General features: G+C 39.3%; 1 long non-coding RNA gene across 1 annotated transcript; it reads left to right on the top strand.

Annotated features, from left to right (window-relative positions):
* The first annotated feature begins 8,801 nt into the window (after window positions 1-8,801).
* Window positions 8,802-10,051, top strand: LOC146639068 (uncharacterized). The gene is made up of 3 exons (XR_014906881.1): window positions 8,802-8,888; window positions 9,065-9,191; window positions 9,592-10,051. It is a non-coding gene; the product is annotated as an uncharacterized LOC146639068 (long non-coding RNA).
* Window positions 10,052-15,188: the final 5,137 nt, after the last annotated feature.

Raw genomic sequence — 15,188 nt, 5'->3', positions numbered from 1 at the left:
AATGTGCAGAAAATAGGTTTAAATGTTAAACAAATTTCTTCCAGTCAGAGAATGTTGCATATAATTACATTTTTGCTTGATGCATAAAGTTAAAAGGTTAAAACTGATAAAACAAGATTTAAAAAGAGACTTTTCCATTTGATTACATTTTGTATGATGGATTATGCAGAAAAAGTAGAATTGGGCTGAAAGATCTTTCGCTTTATCACCTATTCAGGTTGTAAATCGTGTTTTTAAAAAGTAACTAAGTAACTAAGTAATTAATTACTTTTGAAAATAAGTAATCAGTAAAGTAACAGGATTACTTTTTTGGGGGAGTAATCGGTAATTAGTTACTGATTACTTTTTTCAAGTAACTTGACCAACACTGCTTACAGGACAGTTTTCAAAGGAGCTGGCATGCGAAAGGTGGGGCCAGGTTTCACAAAGAGCTCACCCGAAACCCTGGCTGATTGGGACCCACACCCAGTTTCACACCTTGGCTCAGGCGATTAGAGGATCATCAGGAGGTCCTTTTGTCCCTCTGTGGGGGAAACTCCCACTAGGTTTAAATCTGGGACTCCCCACCATTTGACCTTAGAACTGAAGAAGCTTCTCGGATGAGAGGTGAAACGTCTTCAAGCAACTTAAAGAAGTCCAGACGCTTTTCTTTGCAAGCTCCTTTGACTACAATGACCTGGATGACTGAGAACCTTCACAGACATACAGGACAGTTTGTTAGGTGTACCTATTCAGCTGCTCATTAACATGGAATTCTCATCAACCAATCACGTGGCAGCAAGTAGACATGGTCATGAAAACTTGAAGTTCAAACTGAGCATCAGAATGGGGAAGAAAAGGTGATTTAAAGAGACCTTGAATGTGGCGTGGTCGTTAATGCCAGACGGTTTATCTTAGCAAACAAACACAATGATGGCTAACATTATTATAAAGCTTAACAGTGTAACTTTAAGCCCCTCTATGGTTCTATAAGAGAACTAAGTGTTCTACCCACCAAAGATAAGATGCTTTATGGAATTATAAGATAGGGCAGGTTGCCATTTTGCAAAGAACCTCTTCATGCTACTTTTAACTGTATGTGTAATCTTTTCCGTTTTTTAAAAAAGACAGAACATCTCTGAGCCACTGAATTTTCTGGATTTCCAATAGCAGAACATGTCTCGCCAACAATGAAGTAATTGATAAAATAAATCAATGTTTATTTGTCCACTGGGAGCCCAACTATTGGAATCTGAGGAGAAATTGAAGAGTTAGTTGTAGTAGGCGTGTGGTCTTCTGGGCATTTTTGCGACATAGCTCTCTCAAAATAGAAATAAAACACAAGTAAAGTTACAGAAAGGAGCACTACACTTGTCAAATACATGAATATTGTTTCTAACCATGTCGATTTAATTCAATTTTATTTATATAGTGCCGATTCAAGTTCAAATAATCTTGTTTCTTTAACATGACAGTACGTCCACTACTCACATGGCCTCCACAGGCACCAGATTTCAATCCAACAGAGTACATTTGGATGTGTCAAAATGGGAGATTCACATCATGGATGTGTAGCATATGTGGGATGTTATCATTATCAATATGGACCAGAGTGTTTTCCAGTTTGAAGACAAAAGTGGGTCCAACTTGATACTAACAAAGTGTACCTGTAACAAAGTAGCTGCTAAATCTATGAATGCTTTTATATCGGTCTGTTCTACTGTTTTAAGTGTCATTGTTGATTTTGAGGTTTTTATCACATTTTTTGTTTTTAAATAAGTTTGAAAAAGTCAAATTCAAATGCAATCATGATTCCACACATCTCTGTTTCTGCAAATGTTAAGAACTGGGGCGCTAAAGAAGAAGTCTAACAGTTTTGGGAAGTCTGCAGTTTTCTCAGTATGCTGCACAGATCTGATGCTTTTGTCTGCCAGTGTTTTTCCAGTGAAGTGGGAGTGTGAGTGACAGATAAATCATATGCTTCATGTATGTCCACATTAATTTTCAATGTCTGTTTCCATTGCACTTTTTCACATTTTGTTTTTATTGCTAAACCAAATTACCCACCTCTGCCAAGTGAAAAAGTGATTGGATACTGGACTTTGCTGTGGGCTGAAAAAGCTGTGTACAGTCTTTCTGCCCCGAGCCAAGCGTTTGCTCTCAATAGCTCAAAAAGGACTCAGGACTGTTCTACTATGAAAATGGCAGGTGCTTCAGGACTGTTTCTCAGGTCGCTCCACATAAATTTCTCTGTTGTTTATGCATCGAATGATCTTATTTACATACCACTCTTGACTCTTTTTAAAAATAAATAAAGTTAATGTCCAAACCTGCTAAAAAGATTAGCACATGCATATGCAAGAAATAAAGAGATATGCAGAGGTTCCCTTTGAAAATTGACTCAATTGACTGGAAAAATTAAAAAATATATATTTTTAAAGTATGCAGCTGCTGGCACCAAAGTGCTGTTGAGAGAAAGCTAGTAATTACATACAGGTCATGGTGATGAAAAAGTCTATCAAAAAATACATGAATAAATACATACATATACTGCAAATATCTTTTGCTGTCTAAATTTGTACACGATATCTTTCCAGCAGCCTTCTTATTGGGTTTGTAGGACACGCATTTTATGAATGAAAGGGTTAGTCAGCCACATGGGGTTTTTATCCACAATCGTAAATAGCTGTCTAGTTACAGCAATAGATTAAAAAAAAGATCTCTAAAGGCTGTGATCTGGGTTATGATCTGCTGCCCTAGTTCTTGTCCGAGTCCTATTAAATATTTTACAGATTATATATAGTTGATACTGTTTCCATTCCATACTCTAAGAAAAATACCCTATTATTTGGTCACCAGCTGTGTTAAATTAAGTGGCTGGTTGAAAAATCAGATGGTAATTTAAAGTAACACATGGATGAACAGGAAATGTATTATTGGTTGACCTGGACATGATCAAACATAGTGATTCAAACATGGTGAACGTTGAAACAAAAGGCAATGACAGTATTTTCTTTTGCTAATTTTCCAACACTGCGGTGACGGGTAGCTGATAGTGTCGACCTTCCAGAGTGCTTTTGTAACAGCATGGTGGCTGTATTTGCTTAGCAACAAAGGTTAGATCAGTTTAAAAAAATATATAAATGCTTATTTATATTTTTATTTTAAAGAACACTGGGTCAAAGTGGCACTTCTGCACAGCACAATGCCTACTATGGTTACTCTCTCACTGTGAGAAGCGAGAATGGCATCAGGGAATTTATTTTCCATGTCCAGCATGAAGAGAAAGTGCTGTAGGCCATACCAGCATTAGCTCACAGAACCATGGTAAACCTTGTGGTGAATGACCAAGCCTACCCTAAAAGCTATCAGCTAAAGAGGTGTAATTGTATTAAGTCATGACATTTGCTTTTTTTATGTTTAGCTTTTCAAGCGTATTTACCAATAACAAGAATAAGATGTCTAATGAGGTGCATTAGGTAAATTAAGTTTTTAGATAAAAGTTCCTTATCTATGTGTCCACTAAGGCTGTTGGGAGGGTGGCATTCATCCTGGATGCATCGCTTGTCTATTGTAGGGCATACAGAGAGGGAGACAACCATCCACACTCATATCTATGTGCAATTTAAAATCACCAGTTAACCTAAGAAACACAGGCTCCATTGTGTGGTGGTTTACACATTTGCCTTACCAGCAAAAGATCCCTAGAATGGCATCTGCCAAATCAAATATGCAGCGCTACCTTCTGTGGCGTTTGTTTGTGATAAAGGGAGCAGCAGAAAGGTTAACGAAAAAACAAAAGATACTAATATGGATGCCTTTGGATTGTGGGGGTGGGACTGAAGCACCCGGAGAAAACAGATAAACTCTACCAGCTCCAGCCGACTGATTGTTTTCCTTGCTGTGATGTGCCAGTGTTTACCACTCAATGGTAAAAATAAATAAATAAAAATTATACACAAAAACATGTGAAAATTGCCTCAAGGCATAGGTCTGGCAGAGGGTCAACTAAATCAGGCAACCCACTGAGCTTGAAACCCTGCATTTCTTTATATGGAGTTTCTCTATTTTCATTGTTTGGTTTTGTTTTTGTATTTTTATATAGGAAGGATGAAGCAAAATAAAACTTACTTTTACTTATGCTGCTTACAAAATCTATCATGTGCAGTATTAGCACTGTTTTCCATCTCCAGTATTAAGAAGGCTCAGTGATTTCTTATGGTTTAATGTTCTAATTCATAAAGTGATTATTTGTTGTGAGGGGTCTGTTTTTGCCATTTATGCTGTTATGGTTTCATGGCTTCGTTTTTTATTCAGTTAAAAGTGGCACAGGTGTTGTTATTCAGGCTTTTTCTCAGTGGCAAAAGCAGATGTCCTTGTAGATTTAGCTGCATAATATGTGGATGTCTGTGTGTATCTTATATCTCTGTAGTTCGAGATATTTGTCATTTTCAGATCTGATTAACCTTTCTCTCTTTTTGCTGTTGTCTTTACATTTCATTAACATTTAACAGTTTCACAGTTGAGGAGAGGAATACTGCGGTAATAGCTCGGTATAGTTTTAAATGCTGTATTGTCAGGGTTTATTTGTGCACACATGGATACATGTATCGAACATTTTATTTATTCCACGCTGTGTTTATTCTGTCTAGCTGTTCCTGCTGTAACTACATGGATATCCGTGACACTGTTTAATCGTATTAATATCCCCACGTTATTGCATTTCTTTATTAGCAAACAAAGATAGTTAATTTATTGAGATTCAGAGTCTGATGTAGCCGTTGTGCTGGATTATGGCTGTCTTATTGGAAAATGAAAACTGTCTCTCACATTGTCTCTAGCAGTTGTTGGTGCACTTATTTCATGTAGCTTTCATTTTGACACCCTCCAGGATGCTGCGCAGAAATTTAGCATATTGAGTCTATTAAACCAATGAAATATTCTGTCACTCAAGCGAATATAAACAAACACGCCTTCCTACACAAACACATAGTGGCTACAGTGCAGCCATCAATGCTGTAGATGTACTACAGGCACAGAAACAGTCTAAAGGAATATTCTGCTTCCTCATATAAAACTATAATGTGAATTATGAATGCCACTTACTTCTTTGAAAATAGTTCAGCTCATTCCCTTTCTGCCTGCTGCTTGCTTCCAGCTTGGAATTAAACTTTCATATCTGTTTTGAACTGTTAGGGAGTGCGCTCTTTCTTCTGCCAACCTCTGCACTGAACCCTCGCTAGATTTATTGGAAATGTGACACACCTCTAAGGCAACCTGTTTGCTGACAAAATTTCTCAAAATGTGTTCCTGTTATTTTTTTTCTCTTTCTTTTTTGGTGAAGCTGCTTCTATGTCTCTCTGTACTCAGTCAAACGGGTAAAGCAAACTAATGTGGTGTTTATTGCTAGTCACTATATGAGGCTCAGAATTAGAGAAAATACTACAGTTAATGTTAACACTCCTATCTAACCTGAGGCCATGATAGAGTTCCTTTGCAGGGTAGTTTTGTGGCAGAGTCGAAAATGAAATCTCTTGGAAGAGAGGGGATACTTATTGGCATTCCGTGTGCAACGCCTTGCTCCCTGTTTCTTGCCAGTGGCCAGCACCCAGTGTCTCAGTAGTCCTATATTCCAGACCCGAGTGTGCTCTCTGCCGATAATAAACAACCGAACAACCACGCTGGAGTCATAGAGGTTTACTGACTTACAATCCGACCACCTTGCTCTGTCTATCTCGCTCAACGGTTGGGTGCAACCTTTGCTTTATGTTCAGTGTTGACATGTTTTAAAACCCCTGCTGTTTCTGCTTTGCTCCCAGGTCTGAATGTCATTGGGCTTGTTTAAAAAAAGAAAGAGAGGGGGGTGGGACTGGTTAGACTGAGGGAGGGACGGGATCTTTGGCATTTGGCCCAATGTCAATAAAGGATTAAACTCCAAAAGACATCTGTTAAATGATGTGTCTTTTTTCAGCTTCTTATCAAATCTCCTTCTGTCCACTGGGGAGCAGTTTCTGACCCTGTCTCATGTATTGTAGGTTTCACCCGTGTGAGGAGATTGCTGCTGCTGCTGCTGCTGCTTCTGTCCTTCCTCCACACCCAGGCCTCCCCCCCTCCTCCCTCTTCACCAGAGCAGGGCAGCCACGGAAGGCTTGGCTCGATTTCAGGGAGGCTCAGATCCTGCAGCCACGTCAATCACGTCTTCACCGCTGGGTAACTATCAAGCATGCTATGAAACTACTGCTGCCTTTGAATTTTTCTGGCATGAGAAGCACAGACATTTGAGATTATGTAGTCTTGTTTTTGGAATTGTTTTTTATGCTTGTTTGTTACTTCTGGAGTCGGTCATGTGTGCATTTCTCATGTAAAGAGGCATTTTCTCCATCCAAGCGTGCAATAAACACACACACTTGCTCTCAACCGCACAAACAGAGATGCCAGAGGGTACAGGAGATATCTTTAGGCGGTTGATAATTTATTTATTTGTTTTTTTTAATTTAATCCTATTGACTAGTTTGACGGGGTGCCATGGTGATGCACTGTCACAGCAACAAGGTTCTGGGTTTAAGCCTGATGGTTAACTGGGCCTTTTTGTGTGGACTTTCTATGTTCTTCTTGTGTTTTTTCAGGGTACTCTGGCTTCTTCCTGCAGTACAGAGGTGCATAGTAGGTAGGTTAACTGGTAATTCTGAATTGGCCGTAAATGTGAGCGTGAGCCTACAGGTTAGGCTGTGTCCTTGTGTTACAGTAGCTCTGGGAGGGACTGGCACTTTGTCTAGGGGTTACATTGCCTCTTGCCCAACGGCAGCTGGCACAGACTTTAGGTGCTTGCAACCCTCTACAGCAGGGTTATTAACCATGCAGCACACTGAATAGCTTTCCAAAGTGTAACAATTGTAAAGAAGAAGGGAGAAGCCTTGGAATATTTCACTGTATTTTGCAAAAGGTAGCACTATTTTGCCAGTTGTCAAGAGTGGTTGTCTGAATTGTTGATTTCATGTAGGCCAGAGGTTTGAATCATTGTCAATTTAACAACCTTCTGTCCAGCCGGTACCTCATAGGTTTAAAACAGAAATTCTTCTATAGATACTGAAGTTGTTGCTGCAGGGCAGTGATTTAACTGAAAAATGACATAGGCACTAAACAACCTTGCTTTTCTACAGGAATATAACAAGAATGCAACTAGTTGGCAACCATTTGTGTCGTGTCCCCTGTTTCTGTCGTATTTCAATCTCGTGTGACTAAATAATTAGTAAAATTGCTCATGGCCTGCCATGCCACACCAAAGTTAGATTACTAAACCAAGAGCTTTGTGCTATGGAACTCCAAAGTGTTCAAAATTAAATAAATAAATAGGTCAAGATGAAATAAATAACTATGTGAATAAATAAGACACAGATATGTAATGTGAGAATGATATTGTGAAATAATGGAACACATTTTGAAAACAATGCTCATTATTGTGAAACATATTACATTCTGCTATATATATTTTCTTATTATTGTGAAATATTATTTCATGGTCATTATTTTTCACAATAACAGAGATTCCTGAGGCATTTTATTTATTTCCAGCCGTTTTTAGTCCAAAATGACCTTTTTTCAAAGTCAGTCTTTATTTCAAAATCCCGTTTTTCCCGATGGTCTATTTATTTCATAATGCGACTTTTCAGCAGAATGACTTTGTCTGTCAATCAAGAAAGACAGGGCGGAGCCAGTTGTGTGATTGGTTGCTCCTTTACTCAGACATAAGTAATAGCACATGAATTGTCGATTTAGGTTTAATGGTGCAATGCATCTCCTATGCAGCTGGCGGCAGTATGCAGCTCAAAATAAACTTAAGGCACCGACAAATGCAAAACACTGGGCGCGAATAACGTTACAGGTGTATCAATTCTTGTGAAGGGCATGGCTGCAGGAAACAAGTCCGTTTCTGAGTTACTCAGAGAACTTGCTAACCGCTTAGATTGAACGTCTTCACCTCAGTCTGCGTATTGCAGCAGTGTACTGGAGATGAAGTGGTCCCTGGTCCAAGTTCTCATCACAACCGCACAGTGTTAACGTTAGCAAATGCTAACGCTATCACAGCTAGCTCCACTCCACGAAACGCTGTTCAGGGTAAGTAACGATATGTTATTATTGCTTGGTTAGTCTGTCTGTCTGGCAAAAAATGAGCTTTTTAATCAGTTTAGTCACAGATTTTTTTTTAATACTGTTTTTTATCATAGCAAAGAATTCTATAAATTAGGTAAGAGAAAATAATTGTCTTCTGGGTTAATGTCTGTATTACTATTTACATTGTTGTAGGTAATAGTTATTCATGACTGTTTTAAAGTGGCTTATCTTCTGTGCTAATATGGAAGACAAGTAATCTATGTGAAAGAAAAGAAAGCAATTTTAGTTCAACGTAGTGATTTTGTAAGTGGGTATAATTTGAAAATGCTTTTACTAGTACAGTGGATGTTCTTTAAATATTTAACATTTAAAGTGTGTGTCACTTTACAGACTCCAACTTCAGTTTTGGTTTGGTCTCACCGTTGTAGGTCATAACACAAACAAGTCGTCAAGCAGCTGAGGAAAGGGCTTAAGGCAGGGGTGCTCAATCCCAGTCCTCGAGAGCTACTGTCCTGCAGCTTTTAGATGCATCCCTACTCCAACACAGCTGAATCAAATGTTTGATTACCTCTTCAGCATGCCATCAAGTTTGGAAAAGGCCTGATAACAAGCCATTCATTTGATTCAGCTGTGTCGGAACAAGGATGCATCTAAAAGCTGCAGGACAGTAGCTCTCGAGGACTGGGATTGAGCACCCCTGGCTTAAGGAAACCATGGTATGGCCGCTTCTGACAGAAAGATCAGACATCATTCCTCCTTTCTTACCAAGGGAATCAGAGACTGCTCCCTGTTGTGAGGTAAGGTCAGGTCACATCTTTTAACATCTGAATAGTAAAGCAATTTGGTTAATTTATGAAGGATGAACATTAATTGTTGACACAAAACACCAATATACTGTTTTGTATGCGTGGGTTAGTTGAACAGCTGGGTTACATTTAATAAAAATACACCTAATGTTGCTGATGCTCTTAAGACTACAAGATAAGTAAAGCTATAAAATGACTGTGGCCTGCCACAGAAGATGAAGATGAGGAAGAAGAGGAATGCTCTCGAGGATAAATGCAGAGTGGCAGGTTACCTTCGGTCCTTCATTGAAAATGGTAAGTCTGCTGCGATAGGTATTTTGCCATTTTTTTATAAAAAGGACAAGAGCGGTGAGGTCTATCGCAATAGTTTAATTTTTCTATTGAGAAAAAGTTATTTCGCAATACATATCGTTATATCGCCCAGCTCTACGCTATAGTATAATTTTGTTTTGTTATTTGCTCCATGCAATACATAAGAGTGGTGGCATTATCAGTTGCACTAGAATTGTATGTAGACTACTTTTAGCTTTGTTAACATAAAAATATCTATAAAAGCTACAACAGCAATTTGAGTGGGGCAAAAATGTCTGGTGCCCTGTATGTAAGTGGTCATCTTTTATGGTATTTCTCCATAAAAGATTCAAAATAATGAATATAGGATGTCATTATAGTTTAAAACAATCTTCTGTTGCAGCATCTTGTGCACAACAAAAAGCCCTCATCAAGTTTTGGACAGGATGGGAAGTCTTGCCGAGAAATGACTGTGGAAGTGGTCAACAGCAATCTTCCAAAGTCTTCCACCGGTTTTGAAGTACTACGTCTTCCTGCACACTACTGTACCTATGAGTCATTTCTAATGGACATTCAGGTGTGTCTCAACTCTACTGACTCAGGTTTTGGTCTGGTTTACGATTGATTCCATAACCACATGGTAAAATTAGACCATTTCTTCTTTCTTGCATCACATTACTGTACTCGGTGTTCAAAGAAACGGACAATCTAGTGAGTTCTAGTTCTTTTTAATACACTTGACAGTGAAAAATACAGAGTACAGGTGTGCATTTATGGCTTTTTTAATATAAACTGATGAAGAGTTCAGATATCAAAATCAGTTGTTCACTGTACATTATAAATTACACAATATGTTTTGTTTATACTCGCTACTGATACAAAAAAAATTTCTAGAAAAAATTATTTGAATTAAGATGTTACACTACTCTACTGTGTTCATTGTATTAAATCTGCTCAGAGTTGACATGTACTGTATATCCAACCAAGAAATGAATATCATTAAAGTGACAGCTGTATAAAACAAATCCTGTTTTATAGCCACTCACTGTTTTGTTGAAAATGAAATTGGTTATGCTGTTTTGAGTCAGTATTAGCTACAAAGCTGTAGAAATTAAAAAAAAAAAAAATCCTCCTGACATAGAAACTGATTAAATGTAATAATGTCTTTCTACAAGTGATTTTGAAGTATTGGTAGCACAGCAGGGTCTTGTTCATTCAGTGCATCTGGGAGCTGAATCTCAGGAATGGTGATCTCATTTGATGGGCAGCGATTATGTTGTCCTGTCCAGTCCACACCATAATCCTCATCAACCTGAAAGAGCATGCACATGTTTTAAATTTAAACTGAAGAGGTGTTTCCTGCAGCTGTTCCTAGATGGACTTATTGAGTCTGCCAGGGCCTATGTGAGTTGCTTAGGCATTGGCTACCAACTAATTATTCATTCACCCATTCTAGGTCAGGATTGGTTCTCTTCAGGTATAACAAATTTAACTTTGTTTAAAGTATTGCCATCTATACCTGACAAGTGGGATAAAAGAGAATGGCTTGGGAGGCGCACAGCAAATCTCAAAGTTTTCCAATTAATGCTGAAAGAACCAAGGATGTAAATGTATTCTTGTTTTAGCTTTACCGAAGACACCAGAGAAAGTATATCTATAATGCTGCTGAAATAGACAAAACCATTTCAATAAACTCGCTATTTAACATCAACCTTGTTATGCGTTATCAGAGAACAATCAACTGCAAACAGCAATGAAACATTCAACTATGTACTATTTAAAGCACTAATGACCCTGTTGTCTAACAAGATGTGATAAGTAAGTAGACTGTGGAAAGCTGGTGGGTCTACTCTGTGTAAAAGGTTCCTACAGGCTCCACTGACCCCAGTCTCCGAGTTAACACACTAACAGCTAACACTGCTAAACGTGTCTCAACGCCGAGATGGCGCCGATAGCTTTAGCCGTAGCTGCCCCACTTAGTTTAGACAGTAACAAAAAAAAGTAAGCGATAATAATTCATTGTCAAACGTCATAATTAAGGTCAACACCTAAACAATGCTGTGTACAGAATCACACAGGTGCTCAATTACAGCATAAACTTACCTTAGACCATCCTCCGTCATTTTCCTCCTAATTGTGCTCGGAGACACAGAAAATGTATCGGCAATTACCCCGACGGTTATCCCGGACAGCACTAAAGTCCCGAGTGCTGCACCGGGATTTCTAGACGTGGACGGCCAACATTTGAAGACTGTTCTTCCTCGGCGTATTCCAAACGAACACGGTGCTGAATTGATCTTAAACCTTTGACAATGCTGTCATCGATGCGAACATCTTGAAGAGCAATTATCATCCCAAGCATTTCAGAAACATCTAAACGACTCAAAACAGTATCTACAGGTAAATGATCCCTCTCTATCTGATTTGCTTAAATGAGCAGAACTGGCTGAAGTTCACACCAGTCCGCCATCCTCCGTGACTTTTGACCTAGCACGCTGTTGCTAGCTGCAGTAGCCGTCCGCGGAGCCGGTATCCAGGAAAACTAGTCGATGGTAAACGATAAGCCAATAGGTGCAAAGGTCCAGCCCACTTACATTGATTGACAGACAAAGTCATTCTGCTGAAAAGTCGCATTATGAAATAAATAGACCATCGGGAAAAACGGGATTTTGAAATAAAGACTGACTTTGAAAAAAGGTCATTTTGGACTAAAAACGACTGGAAATAAATAAAATGCCTCAGGAATAATCTCTGTTATTGTGAAAAATAATGACCATGAAATAATATTTCACAATAATAAGTAAATTTATATAGCAGAATGCAATATATTTCACAATAATGAGCATTTTTTTCAAAATGTGTTCCATTATTTCACAATATCATTCTCACATTACATATCTGTGTCTTATTTATTCACATAGTTATTTATTTCATCTTGACCTATTTATTTATTTAATTTTGAACACTTTGGAGTTCCATATTGTGCAACCATTAATTTGATAGATGACAGCAGTATTTGTCCGTGATTATAGAAAACTGACACTTACGAATGTTTTATAGGTTATTATATGGGTGGCTGTAGCTCAGGTGGCAGAGCAGGTCAGCCACTAACCAGAAGGTCGGTGGTTCGATCCCAGGCTGCCTCCTAGCTGCATGCCAAATATCCTTGGGCAAGATACTAACCCCGTGTTTGCCTACTGGTGGTGGTCAGGCAGCCTCGCCGGACAACTGTCAGTGTGCCCCAGGGCAGCTGTGGCTACCATGTAGCTGCCATCACCAGTGTGTGAATGTGTGTGTGTGAATGGGTGAATGACTGAATGTAGTGTAAAGCACTTTGGGGTCCTTAGGGACTGAGTAAAGCGCTATACAAATGCAGGCCATTTATTATGCAGTGGTGGCCATAGACTACTACAGTCGTCACATTGTCTTTGGACAATATATTAGTGCTCTGTTTATAGCTTGCTCTGTTAGAAAAAAAAAATTTGGATACATATTTATGTCACAGTTATACTTTAGTAATTTTCGGCTAGTGTCCACTGAGTTCTGAGGTCTGCTGGTGACCTCGCTACCCTGTCTCAGTTGACACGTTGAACTAGTTCTGCATAATACGTCTCTAAACTTCCATTTTTGCCCATTATTTTAACTTTCTAAATTCAGATTTGTACATATTCTACTGAATTCTTCAGGTAAATAGTGAAAAAAAAAAAGACAAATGAATGCACATTTCCAATGTGTGGTGTTATGCAAATGTTGGGTGCATCAAGACGAACAGCTGGCTGAGCTAATTCTCCAGGTGGGTGCCGTTAAACCATTATACACAAATTAAATGTAGTTAAAAAAAGAAGATGAATGGACATGGAGTTTGTTAATAGTTTAATGCATCTGTTCTCATCTCCTTTTTTGTTTCCATTTCCCCCTTTTTCATCACAGTTTTTAAAATTTTGTTGCCTTCTCCTCAACTCCAGAAAACCTTTAAATTACCTGAGTGAAATTATGTACCTGTAGGTTTAGCCTACTTACTACACATAAATTGGACTCATACTAGAAACATGTAATCTATGCATCCTTTTATTTTCCTTCTTGCTTTCCACGAAGCTCTACTATATGCATTTGATAACCGTGTCCACCTACACTCAGTTATTGAAGGCCCATCGTTCCAGACTTAAATAAATGGGTCTTAGGTTTCTGCCGTGCAGTCACCCTCCAGAGCCAGTTCAATCACTGTCTAACCAGGAGTTACATCCTTTCCCTGCCCTTATCTCTAACTCCAAATTACGGAGTTTCAGCCCAGTTGTCACATCAGAGAGTCACAGGAGGACGTCAGGGAACCAGGGGCCAGCTTAGACAAGGTTATAAAAGACAGAAAAAAGGCAGAAGGTGGTTTGTAAATACACAATGAGGATTATGCGGATGTAGCGCCAGCCCACTGCCCTGCCTTGGCAGGGAAATAGTTCACTCAGTCATCCAACTGGTGTGCCATGAGGGAATATTGCCTTGCTTTGGCTGCTGCACATAAGAGATGTGGTTTTAGAGTTACAGCCTGCTATCTTGCTAAAAGACATTTGAGAAAGGGTTTACTGCTATACTTTGTCAGCGATGGAAATTTTGCTCGCTTTTTCTCCCCCCCTCTCTTATCTGCGGGCTGCTGCATTATAGTCTGAGTCCATGATTGGCATTCTGCAAGTGTGGTCCGCTACTTTGATTAAAAAAAAGAAGTAAAATAAAAATATGTCAGCTATACATATAAGCTTCTGTCCCAACGTGTCAGCTGCTGAAATTACCCTGTCTCCACGTTTCTGCTCTCTTGTGTCACATTGTGCATAAAAATGAGCTAATGGGGGAGCACCCAGACTGCTCTATCCCGATGCTAATGAACAACAAAGTAGCATGAACAGTAGTCATCAACATGTTTTCCTGAGGTTTACACCTGAAATTCCAATATTTTCCCACCTACTACCACATTACCCATTGTTGTATAATTTTCTTTTTCATATCAAGATAATAAACCAAAAGCATAGGATTCTTCCTCTTTAATGGGCTAAAGAGGTCACATTAGTGCTTTAAGGGTTTTAAAATAACAGCGTAACCACAGATAAGCACCCGAAGCAGCACTACAGAGCTCAGTGTTAACATCACATACTGTTGCTGTGGCTCCCTGCTAATCTATGTTCAAGGCAGCTTAGCCTATTTGCCACCATGAATGTCCCAGAGTGTGTCACAGTCTCAAAGACCCACCACACTGGCTTCTGGGAGCATCGCGTTCCCTTTTCTTTTTTTCCACCTTTCCACTCTCCATCACTCTTTAATTCCACTCTTCTTCTCCCCTGTCACAGTTTGATCTTCTTATCTTTACTTTGATTCAAATCTTCTGCGGCCCTCTTTCATTTTCTTGTTCTCAGCCCTTTCTTAAGGTCCTGCATGTTGTGATGAGCCTGAGGCTGCTGGGCGTCTGTGGTGTCCTCCAGAGGCATGGCTCCTGAGCAGAGGAGCAGGTTTGAGGATGAGTGAATGTGGCACTCCGCTATCATCCTCTCCCTCTTCTCACTAGTCTCCCTTTTGCTGTCACATCTCCCACTCCTCCTCTTCACTCCTTTATTTCCCATTTTCACTACTATCTGTCCCTGACTCTCTTTGCCTGTCGCCTCTGAGAATGATGCGTATGAGGGTGGCGGAGAAACAGATATAGCTTCCCGACAGAATTGTCTTTACTTGTTCTTCTGGTGCGTGTATGTGCTTGTAAGTTGTACTGAATTGTAAATGGGTAAATGGGTGGTTGTTCATCTTAATGCTGGTATGGGAATATGTGGGAGGGAAGGGTATGCTGTTTATGTTTACTGCATCTCAGCATTCCCATTCCAGGAACAAAGAATTGCTGTGTGTAAACTGGGTGGAAGGGTGGGTGGGTGGTGAGGTGTGGGTCATTGTCTGTGAAGAAGATGCTTTACACACACGCACCTTATGGTGGCCCAGAGTGCACACCACAACAAGTTTGACAAAACA

Source organism: Diplotaxodon limnothrissa, linkage group LG2 (assembly GCF_057381915.1).
Source record: "Diplotaxodon limnothrissa isolate DT_005_m linkage group LG2, D_limnothrissa_male_GT1.1, whole genome shotgun sequence".
Lineage (NCBI taxonomy): Eukaryota > Metazoa > Chordata > Actinopteri > Cichliformes > Cichlidae > Diplotaxodon > Diplotaxodon limnothrissa.
The sequence above is the reverse complement of the archived record's forward strand: the minus strand, read 5'-3'. Positions and strand labels throughout refer to the sequence as shown.